We start from the raw sequence: 12578 nt of genomic DNA on the forward strand, positions 1-12578 counted from the left end.
TCCACAAGCTAAGACAAATTGCAGGACAAAACAGGATTTTTCTGAGCAATTCTTTCTGTTACTCATAAAATACAAACCCATCATTAAATATTTAAGCCAAAGTTGTCTTTAGCTATATGAGATGTTCATTAGTTGCTAAAATTATATATTTAGATTTGTCTTGCTAAGGATCTAGTATTTTTAGAAAACTCATCCTTAGTTTAAGTGAACAGTAATGTTTTGCCCAGGAGTCTATGTTCAGCAAGGCTGTTGAAGCTAAAAGACATTGGCCTAAAGGTTGAAACTATACCATTGTACATAATATGGCTTATATTCAAAGATGACTCTACAGATAGAGAAAGCAGTCTCTATGGGTGTTAGGCTACGGGCAATGCTGAGGTTAGTTCCTAGTTTGTCATCAGTGCTCTCAGTCTCCTTGGAGACAGCACAAACCACAACATCCTCTGCTTGACTTTAGTGAAGAGCTGTGTTCCTGGATCACAGCTAGACCCCTGACACTGCTCCCTGATACTTTTCATCTCCTGTGGTTGTTTTCATTTAACATTCCTAGAGCCTTAGTCTCTGTGGACTTTTCACTTTCACAAGACCTAACTCCAACCTGTCCTTGTTCATATGTCAGATCAGCCTGATTTTCTCCCAGGAAATAGAATTTTTTCAACATTTATTGAGGCATAATATATACTAAGCACTGCACTAGACACTGGAGAAGCCAACATGAATAAAATGTTGCTCTGCCCTCAAAAAGTGCTGGGTGGAAAAGAGGGAAAAGATCATATATATAGAATGCATTATGTATTAGACACGATGCTCAGGGCTTCATGTAAGTAATTTTATTATCCAAAAATACCTGTTAGGTTGAATTGAAAACCAACTTCACTGATCTCCCTTTTCCCAATCCAGCTATTTGTGAAATTAAACCTCTTGGTCACCCATGAGCCTGTTCATTTCTTTGAAGGTGGTGAGTGGGATAGACTTTCCTGACTTGCTGAAACCTGTTTTAACACACTGGCTTATGACTGAAGCAACGGCAGGCAACAACATCAACAGAAGACGAAGGAAGGAAGGAAGGAAGGAAGGAAGGAAGGAAGGAAGGAAGGGAGGGAGGGAGGGAGGGAGGGAGGAAGGAAGGAAGGAAGGAAGGAGGAAGGGAGGGAGGGAGGAAGGGAGGGAGGGAGGAAAGGGAGAGGAAGGAAGGAGAAAGGCAACCCTGATGGAAGTATGTAATATGGCTAAGAGAGTGGACCAATCAATCAAGGTGCCTCACATGATTTTTAGCATGGTCTTGAGGAATTAAATATTTTTTGAATGGCTACATGCCTATAAATATTATGCATATTATAAACATCTCACAGAAACTTTATAATCAATCTACGACCTAGGCAATACGATTCTCATCTTACAGAGGAAAACACAAAGAACTATAGAATAACACTTAAGTTCCTTGTACATTAAGACATATCAAGTAAGTGCAGACCTATGTCTATCAACTCCAAATCAAAGATTCTTTAGATTTTTAATTGGAGCATTTGTAAACCTTAAAAACTTAAGAGGATCTAAGATATCAAAGAACATTTGGAGCTGAAGGGAACTGATAAATCCCAAGAAGAACCTCACAGTATCTAAGGATGCCATCTGGAGCATAAGCATGGATATACATACCACTGTAGGATTCTTCTTCCACTAAGGTGTTGGGGAGCAGTTATATAAATATTACATGTAACACTATATATATATATATATATATATACACACACACAATATAACATTATATATAACAATGTTAGTTATTCAAGTAATGTTTTCTGAGACATTTCTTCATAAAATTCTTTGTCTGTCTCTTCCTCTCTCCTTCCAAGAGTTGTATTCTCTAGGTTAGAAATTTGGGATACCATCACCAACTCTATCCTAAAGCTTTAAGATCATCAGTAATTAAACCCATAGGAAGAGCAACAAACAGCCTGTCCTCTTTTTATACAGCTTAATGGCTCACAAAGTGCCACTACATACATCATCTCCAGTTGCAGACCCTGGTGTATATAATTTAAATTTATCACTCAGAATCTTTCAGTAAGGGAGACTTGAAAAATGGATAGTAAGTCATATAATAGTGGCTATTTTTAAAAATTTCTTTCAAAACTTCAGTATTTATCTTCTCTAAAATCTGGTACCTCCAGGCTGTTTGAATTTTCTGATACACTTTATCACCTAAACCTTTCATTTTCCCTTTGTTTTATCAATTCAGAGGTTTTTCCAAGCTGTGAAACAAAAACAGGGTAAAGCTTTTAAGGGGAAAAAATTACGTATTTTTTTAAAGGCACTAAAAATCCAAACCGTAAATATCTGAGACTAAGAAGTCTTTTAGGTCATCGATTCTGCAATCTTCCAAAGGTGGAGCAGTAACTGAACCAACAGAATCAGTTACTCAAAATAGAATGCCTATTAATATCTATTTAATATCTTTGCCCTGAAAACACAATTTGCTTTTGAGTGCATGATGTGGTTGTTTCCACCGAAAATTAAATAATCTCTCCTCTTTGGAAACATGCATTTAATAAAGAAGAATCCCTCCTGTGGTTGAACAAATGTGTCTCCCCACACATCCACAGTTCTATGGCTAATAAAAAGGATTATCAGGCAAATAGAAATATAGTTTACAGTTGCAATAGCTCACACCATTACTTTTTACCTCAGTAAGTAAATTAAGCATTTATGCCTGAAAACTACTTAAAAGCCAACTTTTCAGATTCTGTATTCCTCTGACAGCATATAATGAATATATTGTCATAGTAAGTAACGAATTTTATTACAGCTCTGTTGCTTAAAATTCCATCTGTTTCCACAAACAGAACATGAACACAGGAAAGCAACCATTAATCTTAAAATGAACTAAAAAATCCTAATAAAGGGCTTCTAAAAGGCATTTTAAAATATTCAAACCTGTTAATTATGGATGCTGTGTGTCTGACACCTCAGTTTCCATTCACTGGTTGCTCAGAGCCCATCCATGTTAATTCTATAGATTTTTTTAAGGCACTTTTAAAATAGGAAACTGCCTAATTTGGTGGTAGGATAAAAAAGATTCATTTGCTATTTCATCTATAGTTTTGCAAATGCAGGGCAGTAAACGAGGGAGTTGGGCCATTGAATCATGGAATTTCTTTCATCAAAATGCTTATTCATTCATATATCCTTCATACATTTTGTGAACACCTACTATGTTCGAACGCTCTGCCCAGAAAATTTAAAAATGAAAGGCATAGGCTCTGTCCTCAAGTAGTTCATAGTTAGCTGGATATTGGCAATGCAATAAATAGGGTACTCTCTAATCAGAAAGAAATCAAGGAATATTTCTTCAAACAGATAGCATGTGGGGAGAGTTTTAAATAATGACTAGGCTTTAACTAGACAAAAAGGAAGATAAGAATTATGTTCAGGTTCCAGCTTAACTCATATATTCCCTACCATTTAAAAATGAGAATTAAAAATCTGAGAAAAGTTAAGTGACTTAAACTGGGTCATTCTGTGAAACAACCTGCAATAGGTAAGAATTATCCCACTGTCAGCACCTTCTGTGTTTTTCACATATATATACGCACATAGATTACTAATTAATAATGTTATTTGTTTATAAGTTTTTTAACCAAATAATTAAATTATTGGAGTTATGATTCTACATTTTTGGGATTCTTTTTTATTTTATTCTTAATGCTCCATTATAATTAAGAATTCTTAATGCTTCATTATAATTAAGAATCCCACATGGCAGAGACATAACATCTGGAAACATTACTATTTGTGTGTTTATTTCAGAATTAAACAAATAAATAATTAGCCAATGGAATGGGAGAGTATGAACTTTTTAAGGACGGTGTTCATTTGTGCTATATCTCCTAGTTAAATATCAGAGGCATGAAGAGATAAATGCAAGTGAAGGGTAGGGGTTTTTCCAAGTCATAACCATCTCAACTCTCCTGTAGCAGATGAACCCATGGACTACTTACATGCATCTATATCTACTTAGAATTCTCTGGGAAGATACCAATAAGACGTTAGTAGTGAAGATATAAAATATGCATCCAAAATATACAGGTATATGTTTAACAAGTTGCTCCCAGGGGCAAAATGCTCTGATTTGTAGCATTTCTCAATTTTGTGATATAAATACAGTGATTGATTTTAAGCCACCAACATGACATCACTGAATTCAGAATTGGAAAACGATACACACAATTGGCTTTCTAAAGCCAGTGTAACTCAAATTTAGCCTACCAGTGGAAATATCCAAAGCATATTTTCAGAATTACCCAAAGCAAAAAAGAAGCATCAAATTGAACTTTAACAAAATCAGAGGATATCACAATTCAGAAAGGCTTAAGGTCACTGCTCTAAGATAACAATTCTCAAACTGTGTTCCACCAAAATTTGGGGGTCCCCAGCTCCCTTTCAATGGGTCAATGAGGCAGAACTACTGCAATAATAATTTTGCAATGCTATTTGTTTTACTGTGTAGACATTTGTAGTAATGGCATATTTTTTTTTCTATTTGAGAGTATTTTTTAAATTAAATTACAAACATTACCTCATATACATGAAATGAAACTTTCCATTTGGAAATGGAATTCCACTTGAACACAGGAAAGATTAATGTTATACATCCCAGGCACATTTATCCCTCATGGGCTATTTAATTCAAGGAACTATCCCTCAAGATGTGAATTAACTACATGATTCTTTTCAAAGACAATCTTGACAGCAGAGCCAGTGTCCAAACAACAAATCTTTTCTATTGAGGACCAAGTCCTAAGCCAGACACACCCCATTTTGTTATTTTCCTTCCACCTACTCCCACCTCAATTATATCAAAGTTTCAAAACACTAAGTAATTCAGGCTGAAGATCTTTGCACCACTCTCTGATAGGACTTCACTGATATGAAATGAAAAACACTTTGATATTCTGGAACAAGGGAAGCATGGCTGATAGTATATCCTCTGATGGACTTCATAAAGGAGATAATTTGTCCATTGATTTTCTTTATACATATATTCATAATATGTGGAGTTTTCACTAAGTGGCACTGCTCTTTTCTGGGTACCATATTAGACCACACTCTAGTAAAATTCTTGAACGTCTGCTTGACAAATCTTAAACCTTTCTTAATTTGGACTATAATATCCAGTAACTTCATCACTGCCCAGTCATTTACAGCGAGTAAAACAACTGATGCTCTAACACCACTCAAGGCACCGGCACCAAACAATCAGTTTGTGTTCTTTAATGCCAGTAATTTCCAGTAATAGCCACTTTTATTCACAGAAACCTTCTTCACCTGAAAGCACAACTTACAAACTATGGTTATTCACACTGGAAAAATTGGCAGAAACTTTCTCAAAAATGTGTGAACTGAGCCTACCATTTCTGTTAAAGCAAGTAACATAATTTGTTGCCAATGATAAAATTTGAGCTTTCAAGAAAAAGTAGAATATTAGAAAATTTGTGTATACCACCATGAACTTGACAGCTTTCCCAATACTCAAAACTTTTCTAATGAGATTGGTGGCAAAATTATTTAATGAAAATTTTATATATTATAATGAAATATGTCAATATTTGGAAGATCAGTATAACTCAGGGAACCACTGTTTTCCAAATGACAGATGAATATTGTTATAAAATAATACATAGGTAAGAGATCCATTCAAAATGTAAGATAGATTAATAAATTTTAATGCAACAGAGAAAAAAAGTTTACTAACGTGGAATCAGATTCCACATTGGAACTAATCTTTAAGAAATTTCTACTGGTTAAGTTTTGGTGTAGTATCTAAAAGAATACCCACAATTATCTGAATATTTTTATTTTTTGGCCAAAAAGTACAAGCCACAATTTGAATGCAGAACAGCGATAAGAATTTAACTGTCTTCTATTTTTGTTTCCAGTTTTGAGATGTAATTGACATTCAGCACTATACAAGTTTAAGGTGGACAGTATAATTATTTGACTTACCTCATGAAATGATTACCACAATTAGTTTAGTGAACATTCATCATTGTACATAGAAACATTAAAGAAATAGAATTTTTTTTCCTTGTGATGAGAACTCTTAGGATTTACTCTCTTTAACACTTTCATATATAACATAGAGCAGTGTTAGTTACATTTATTATGTTGTGCATTACATCCCTAGTACTTATGTATCTTATAACTGGAAGTTTGTACCTTTTGACTGCCTTCATCCAATCTACCTTCCCACCACCTCCCACGTCTGGTGACCTGATCTCTTTTTCTATGAATCTGTCAGTTTGTTTTTGAAGTATAATAGACTTACAACTCTATGTTAGTTCCTAGTACATAATTATTCAGTATTCCTGTACATTTCAAAATGATCACCATGATAAGTCTAGTTACCATCTGTCACCATACAAAAGTATTACATAATTATTGACCATATTCCCCACATTGTATGTTTCATACCTGTGATTTCACTTATTTTGTAACTGAAATTTTGACCTCAATCTCCATCATTTATTCCTCCTCTTCCCCTACTCTCCTCCCCTTTGGCAAACACCTGCTTCTTCTCTGTATCCGTGAATCTTTTTCTGTTTAGTTATGTTTGTTCATTTGTTCTGCTTTTAAAATTACACATACAAGTGAAATCATAAGGTATTTGTCTTTGACCTATTTCACTTAGGTTCATCCATGTTCTTGTATTTGGCAAGATTTCATTCTTTTATATGGCTGAGCAATACTCCATTGTATATATATATACCACATCTTCTTTAATCATTCATTTTTCGATGGGCACTTAGGTTGCTTCCCTATCTCGGCTATTGTAAATAATGCTGCAATAAACTTAGGGGTGCATATATCTTTTCATATTAGTGTTTTTGCTTTCTTCGGATAAACACTCAGGAGTGGAATTGATGGGTCATACGATAGTTCGATTTTTAATTTTTTTTGAGGAATCTTCACACTGTCTTCTGTAGTGGTTGTATGAATTTACATTCATACCAGTAGTGCACGAGGTTCCTTTTTCTCCACATCCTTGCCAACACTTGTTATTTGCTGTTTTTTTGATAATAGCCATTCTGACAGGTGTGACATGATAGATTATTGTGGCTTTGATTTGCATTTCCCTAATAATTAGTGATGTTGAACATCTTTTCAAGTGCCTGTTGGCCAACTCTATGTCTTCTTTGGAAAAATGCCTATTTTCAGATCCTCTGCTTATTTTTTATTTTGGATATTCAGTTGTATGAGTTCTTTGTATATTTTAGACATTTACCCTCTTATCAAATATATGGTTTGCAAATATTTTCTTCCATTCAGTGGGTAGCCTTTTTGTTTTTGTTTCCTTCACTGCGCAAATGCTTTTTAGTTTGATGTAGCCCCATGTGTTAATTTTTGCTCATGTTGCCCTTGCCTGAGGAGATACATCCAAAAAATTGTTACTAAGACCAATGTCAAAGAGCATACTTCCTATGATATTTTCTAGAACTTTTATGATTTCAGGTCTTACATTTAAGTCTTTAAGCCATTTTGAGTTTATTTTTATATATGGTATGAGATAGTAACTGTCTTCTATTAAGTCACACATTAGAACAATTTACAAAAATATAAAACAATGCAACTATTTGTAGTATTTTTTTGTTTTGAAAATATAATTTTTTTATTAAAAATGAGTTAACATGTAGTGGGTTTATTTTTGCTACTTTCAAATGAAATACTAAATATTTTAAAGTTTTTCAGTGTTAATTTTAACTATATATATACACATATATATAGTATATACATGTATATAACCTATACAAAAGCATTTGTAGCTCTCAATAATTTTTAAAAGTGTAATTGTGCTCTGAGACCAAAATGTTTGAGAACGATTGCTCTAAGTAAATAATACACCAGAAGTATGTTTTATTTTTTAATTTTTTTAACATCTTTATTGGAGTATAGTTGCTTTACCACTGTTGTGTTAGTTGCTGCTATATAACAAAGTGAATCAGCTATACGTATACATATATCCCCACATCCCCTCCCTCTTGCGTCTCCCTCCCACCCTCCCTATCCCACCCCTCTAGGTGGTCACAAAGCACTGAGCTGATCTCCCTGTGCTATGCAGCTGCTTCCCACTAGCTATTTTACATTTGGTAGTGTATATATGTCCATGCCACTCTCTCACTTCATGCCAGCTTACCCTTCCCCCTCCCTGTGTCCTCAAGTGCATTCTCTACAACTGTGTCTTTATTGCTGTCCTGCCCCTATGTTCTTCAGAACCTTTTTTTTTTTTTTAGATTCCATATATATGTGTTAGCATACGGTATTTGTTTTTCTCTTTCTGACTTACTTCATTCTGTATGACAGTCTCTAGGTCCAGCCACCTCACTACAAATAACTCAATTTTATTTCTTTTTATGGCTGAGTAATATTCCATTGTATATATGTGCCTCATCTTCTTTATCCACTCTTCTGTCAACACTTAGGTTGTTTCCCTGTCCTGGCTATTGTAAATAGTGCTGAAATGAACACTGCGGTACATGTCTCTTTTTGAATTATGGTTCTCCCAGGGTATATGTACAGTAGTGGGATTGCTGGGTCATATGGTAGTTCTATTTTTAGTTTTTTAAGGAACCTCCATACTGTTCTCCATAGTGGCTGTATCAATTTACATTCTCACCAACAGTGCAAGAGGGTTCCCTTTTCTCCACACCCTCTCCAGCATTTATTGTTTCTGAAACTTTTGATGATGCCCACTCTGACTGGTGTGAGGTGATACCTCATTGTGGTTTTGATTTGTATGTCTCTAATGATTAGTGACGTGGAGCATCCTTTCATATGTTGGTTGGCAATCTGTATATCTTCTTTGGAGAAATGTCTTTTAGGTCTTCTGCCCATTTTTGGATTGGGGTTATTGTTTTTGTGATATTGAGCTGCATGAGCTGCTTGTACATTTTGGAGATTAATCCTTTGTCAGGTGCTTCATTAGCAAATATTTTCTCCCATTCTAAGGATTGTCTTTTTGTCTTGTTTATGGTTTCCTTTGCTGTGCAAAATATTTTAAGTTTCATTAGGTCCCATTTGTTTATTTTTGTATTTATTTCTATTTCTCTAGGAGGTGCTGTGATTTATGTCATAGAGCATTCTGCCTATGTTTTCCTCTAAGAGTTTTACAGTGTCTGGCCTTACATTTAGGTTGTTAATCCATTTTGAGTTTATTTTTGGGTATGATGTTAGGGAGTGTTCTAATTTCATTCTTTTACATGTAGCTGTCCCATTGTACCAGCACAACTTATTGAAGAGGCTGTCTTTTCTCCACTGTTCTTGCCTCCTTTACCAAAGATAAGGTGACCACATGTGCATGGCTTTATCTCTGGGCTTTCTATCCTGTTCCATTGATCTATCTTTCTGTTTTTGTGCCAGTACCATACTGTCTTGCTTACTGTAGCTTTGTAGTATAGTCTGAAGTCAGGGAGCCTGATTCCTCCAGCTCCGTTTTTCATTCTCAAGATTGCTTTGGCTATTCAGGGTCTTTTGTGTTTCCATACAAATTGTGAAAGTTTTTGTTCTAGTTCTGTGAAAAATGCCATGGGTAGTTTGATAGGGATTGCATTGAATCTGTAGATTGCTTTGGGTAGTAGAGCCATTTTCACAATGTTGATTCTTCCAATCCAAGAACATGGTATATCTCTCCATCTATTTGTATCATCTTTAATTTCTTTCATCAGTGTCTTATAATTTTCTGCATACAGGTCTTTTGTCTCTTTAGGTAGGTTTATTCCTAGATATTTTATTCTTTTTGTTGCAATGGTAAATTGGAGTGTTTCCTTAATTTCACTTTCAGATTTTCATCATTAATGTATAGGAATGCAAGAGATTTCTGTGCATTAATTTTGTATCCTGCTACTTTACCAAATTCATTGATTAGCTCTAGTAGTTTTCTGGTGGCATCTTTAGGATTCTCTACGTGTAGTATCATGCCATCTGCAAACAGTGACAGCTTTACTTCTTCTTTTCCAGTTTGGATTCCTTTTATTTCTTTTTTGTCTCTGACTGCTGTGGCTAAAACTTCCAAAACTACGTTGGATAATAGTGGTGAGAGTGGACAGCCTTGTCTTGTTCCTGATCTTAGTGGAAACGGTTTCAGTTTTTCACCATTGAGAATGATGCTGGCTGTGGGTTTGTCATATATGGCCTTCATTATGTTGAGGTAAGTTCCCCCTATGCCTACTCTCTGGAGAGTTTTTATCATAAATTTGTGTTGAATTCTGTCGAAAGCTTTTTTTGCATCTATTGAGATTATCATATGGTTTTTACCCTTCAATTTGTTAATATGGTGTATCATATTGATTGAGTTGCATATATTGAAAAATCCTTGCATTCCTGGGATAAACCCCACTTGGTATGGTGTATGATCCTTTTAATGTGCTGTTGGATTCTGTTCGGATTTTGTTGAGGATTTTCGCATCTATCTTCATCAGTGATATTGACCTGTAGTTTTCTTTTTTTGTGACACCTTTGTCTGTTTTTGGTATCAGGGTGATGGTAACCTCATAGAATGAGTTTGGGAGTGTTCCACCCTCTGCTATATTTTGGAAGAGTTTGAGAAGAATAGGTGTTACCTCTTCTCTAAATATTTGATAGAATTCGCCTGTGAAACCATCTGGTACTAGGTTTTTGCTTGTTGGAAGATTTTTAATCACAGTTTCAATTTCAGTGCTTGTGATTGGTCTGTTTATATTTTCTATTTAGAAGTATGTATTAGTTTTGATTTTATGTGAATACACACACACACCCCCTCGAAATAATTGTAGAGGTCTCACACATGGTTTGAACGACTAAAATGAGCACTCTGGGTAAGAATTATTTTTCTCAAGACATCTGGTGTTAAAATTATGTGAACATGAATTTAAATCAGAGTTCCAAAATCTATAGTATACCCACCTTTACCACTTGGCAATAAGTGACTTCCTATTTATCTATTAACTATGTCTTATTTGTAACTTAGGCAAGTTATTAACTATTTTTAAACCTCAGCTTTCTCATGCTTAATATCTCCTGAAGAAACAGATAAAAATTGTATTACCTCCTATTGTTGTTGTAATGATTAAATGAGGAAAGTACTTGTCTTTTAACATACATTAGCTGAACTATTTTTATTATTCTATCTTTTTATTACCTTATTATTTTTTTTACTGTTGTTACAGCTGTTTCTTTGGTAAGTAGTCCTGTAGCTTCTTCATTTATTCATTACTCATGATGGAGAACCCAAACTTTCAAGGCAACATAGTTTACTACTCTATGGAAATTTTTTTTTATTGTTTACCAGCATGACTCTTAGCTTTCAATTTCCCTTAAAGCCAAAATTATTTTCTGGAAAAAGCATATTAGAGTCATACAGACTTATTCTTGAATATTGTTTTATCACTTACAGTTTATGTTGTCATTGGTAAACCACTAAACGTCAGTTACTTCATCTATGAAATGGGGATAATAATACTTTTTCTTTTCAGGGTTATATTGAAATATAGAAGAAACAATGTAGGTTAACCACATAATGATGCATGCCCATTCATTCAATGTAGGTTAACCACATAATGATGCATGCCCATTCATTCAATTACAATGTCTAGTGCAAGCTTTATATTGAGAACTTCTTAGGAGCTAAATGGGCAATTTTGAAAGAGACATACGCATGCCTGGTGCTCATAGAACTTTGAGTCTAGTGGGGCCACGTAACACATTATATTAGTTGGGAAAAATCCTATGTGCTTTTGCTTACAGCTTTCCAACTGAGTGCAAGTACTGGGAAAAATCATTCATGCATTTTACATTGAGTCACTTGCTGCTTCTCATATTATGATAATACAGTGATAATCCACGTTTCCTTGCTTTTCTTGGTGATTGCTTTTAGCAACCACTATTCTCCTCCTGATATTCTTGCTATCAGTCACCTATACTGCAAAAAGTATGACCAACAGAAGAATCTGCTCTTGTATAGAAGAATTCTGCTTCCTGAAAAAACAGATTTTTTTCCTGTTGTAGTATGCACGTCAAAGACATTGCAACTAGAAGTGCCAATCGTCTTTCATTAAACATGCAAGCAATCAATTCAAAGAAAGTTTTTAAATCCTAATCCTATCCCCAAGAGTTTGCTGCCACTGGCATACCCTGATACACAACGGCTTTAAAGAGGTAATTAACATATAATTAAATATTTACACTATGTATAAGCAAGGGCCTAAGTGCTTTGGTGGGAGGGTGGATTCAGGATTTACTGATTTACTTTGCATAGAGATGCAATTGACGTGATGAAAGAGTAGAGAGTAACTAACAGGATCATGTCTCCAGATTTTGGTCCCTAATTCTAAAGAACTACAACTATTTTTACCTTCTCCTCTCCATTTAAGGAAAATAATGTGTTGGCTGCCTGTTTCATGCTTTTGTGGGACATAAAACATGAGTTAATAAATAACCTCACTTTCAGGAGCTTGCACTCTAATGGGGTAAGAGAAACTATTTCTTGATGCAAAAATTATATAAACTTCAATTTAAAGTATCCACTAATTTTATTGAAACAGTCA

This window comes from Orcinus orca, chromosome 8 (assembly GCF_937001465.1).
Source record: "Orcinus orca chromosome 8, mOrcOrc1.1, whole genome shotgun sequence".
Lineage (NCBI taxonomy): Eukaryota > Metazoa > Chordata > Mammalia > Artiodactyla > Delphinidae > Orcinus > Orcinus orca.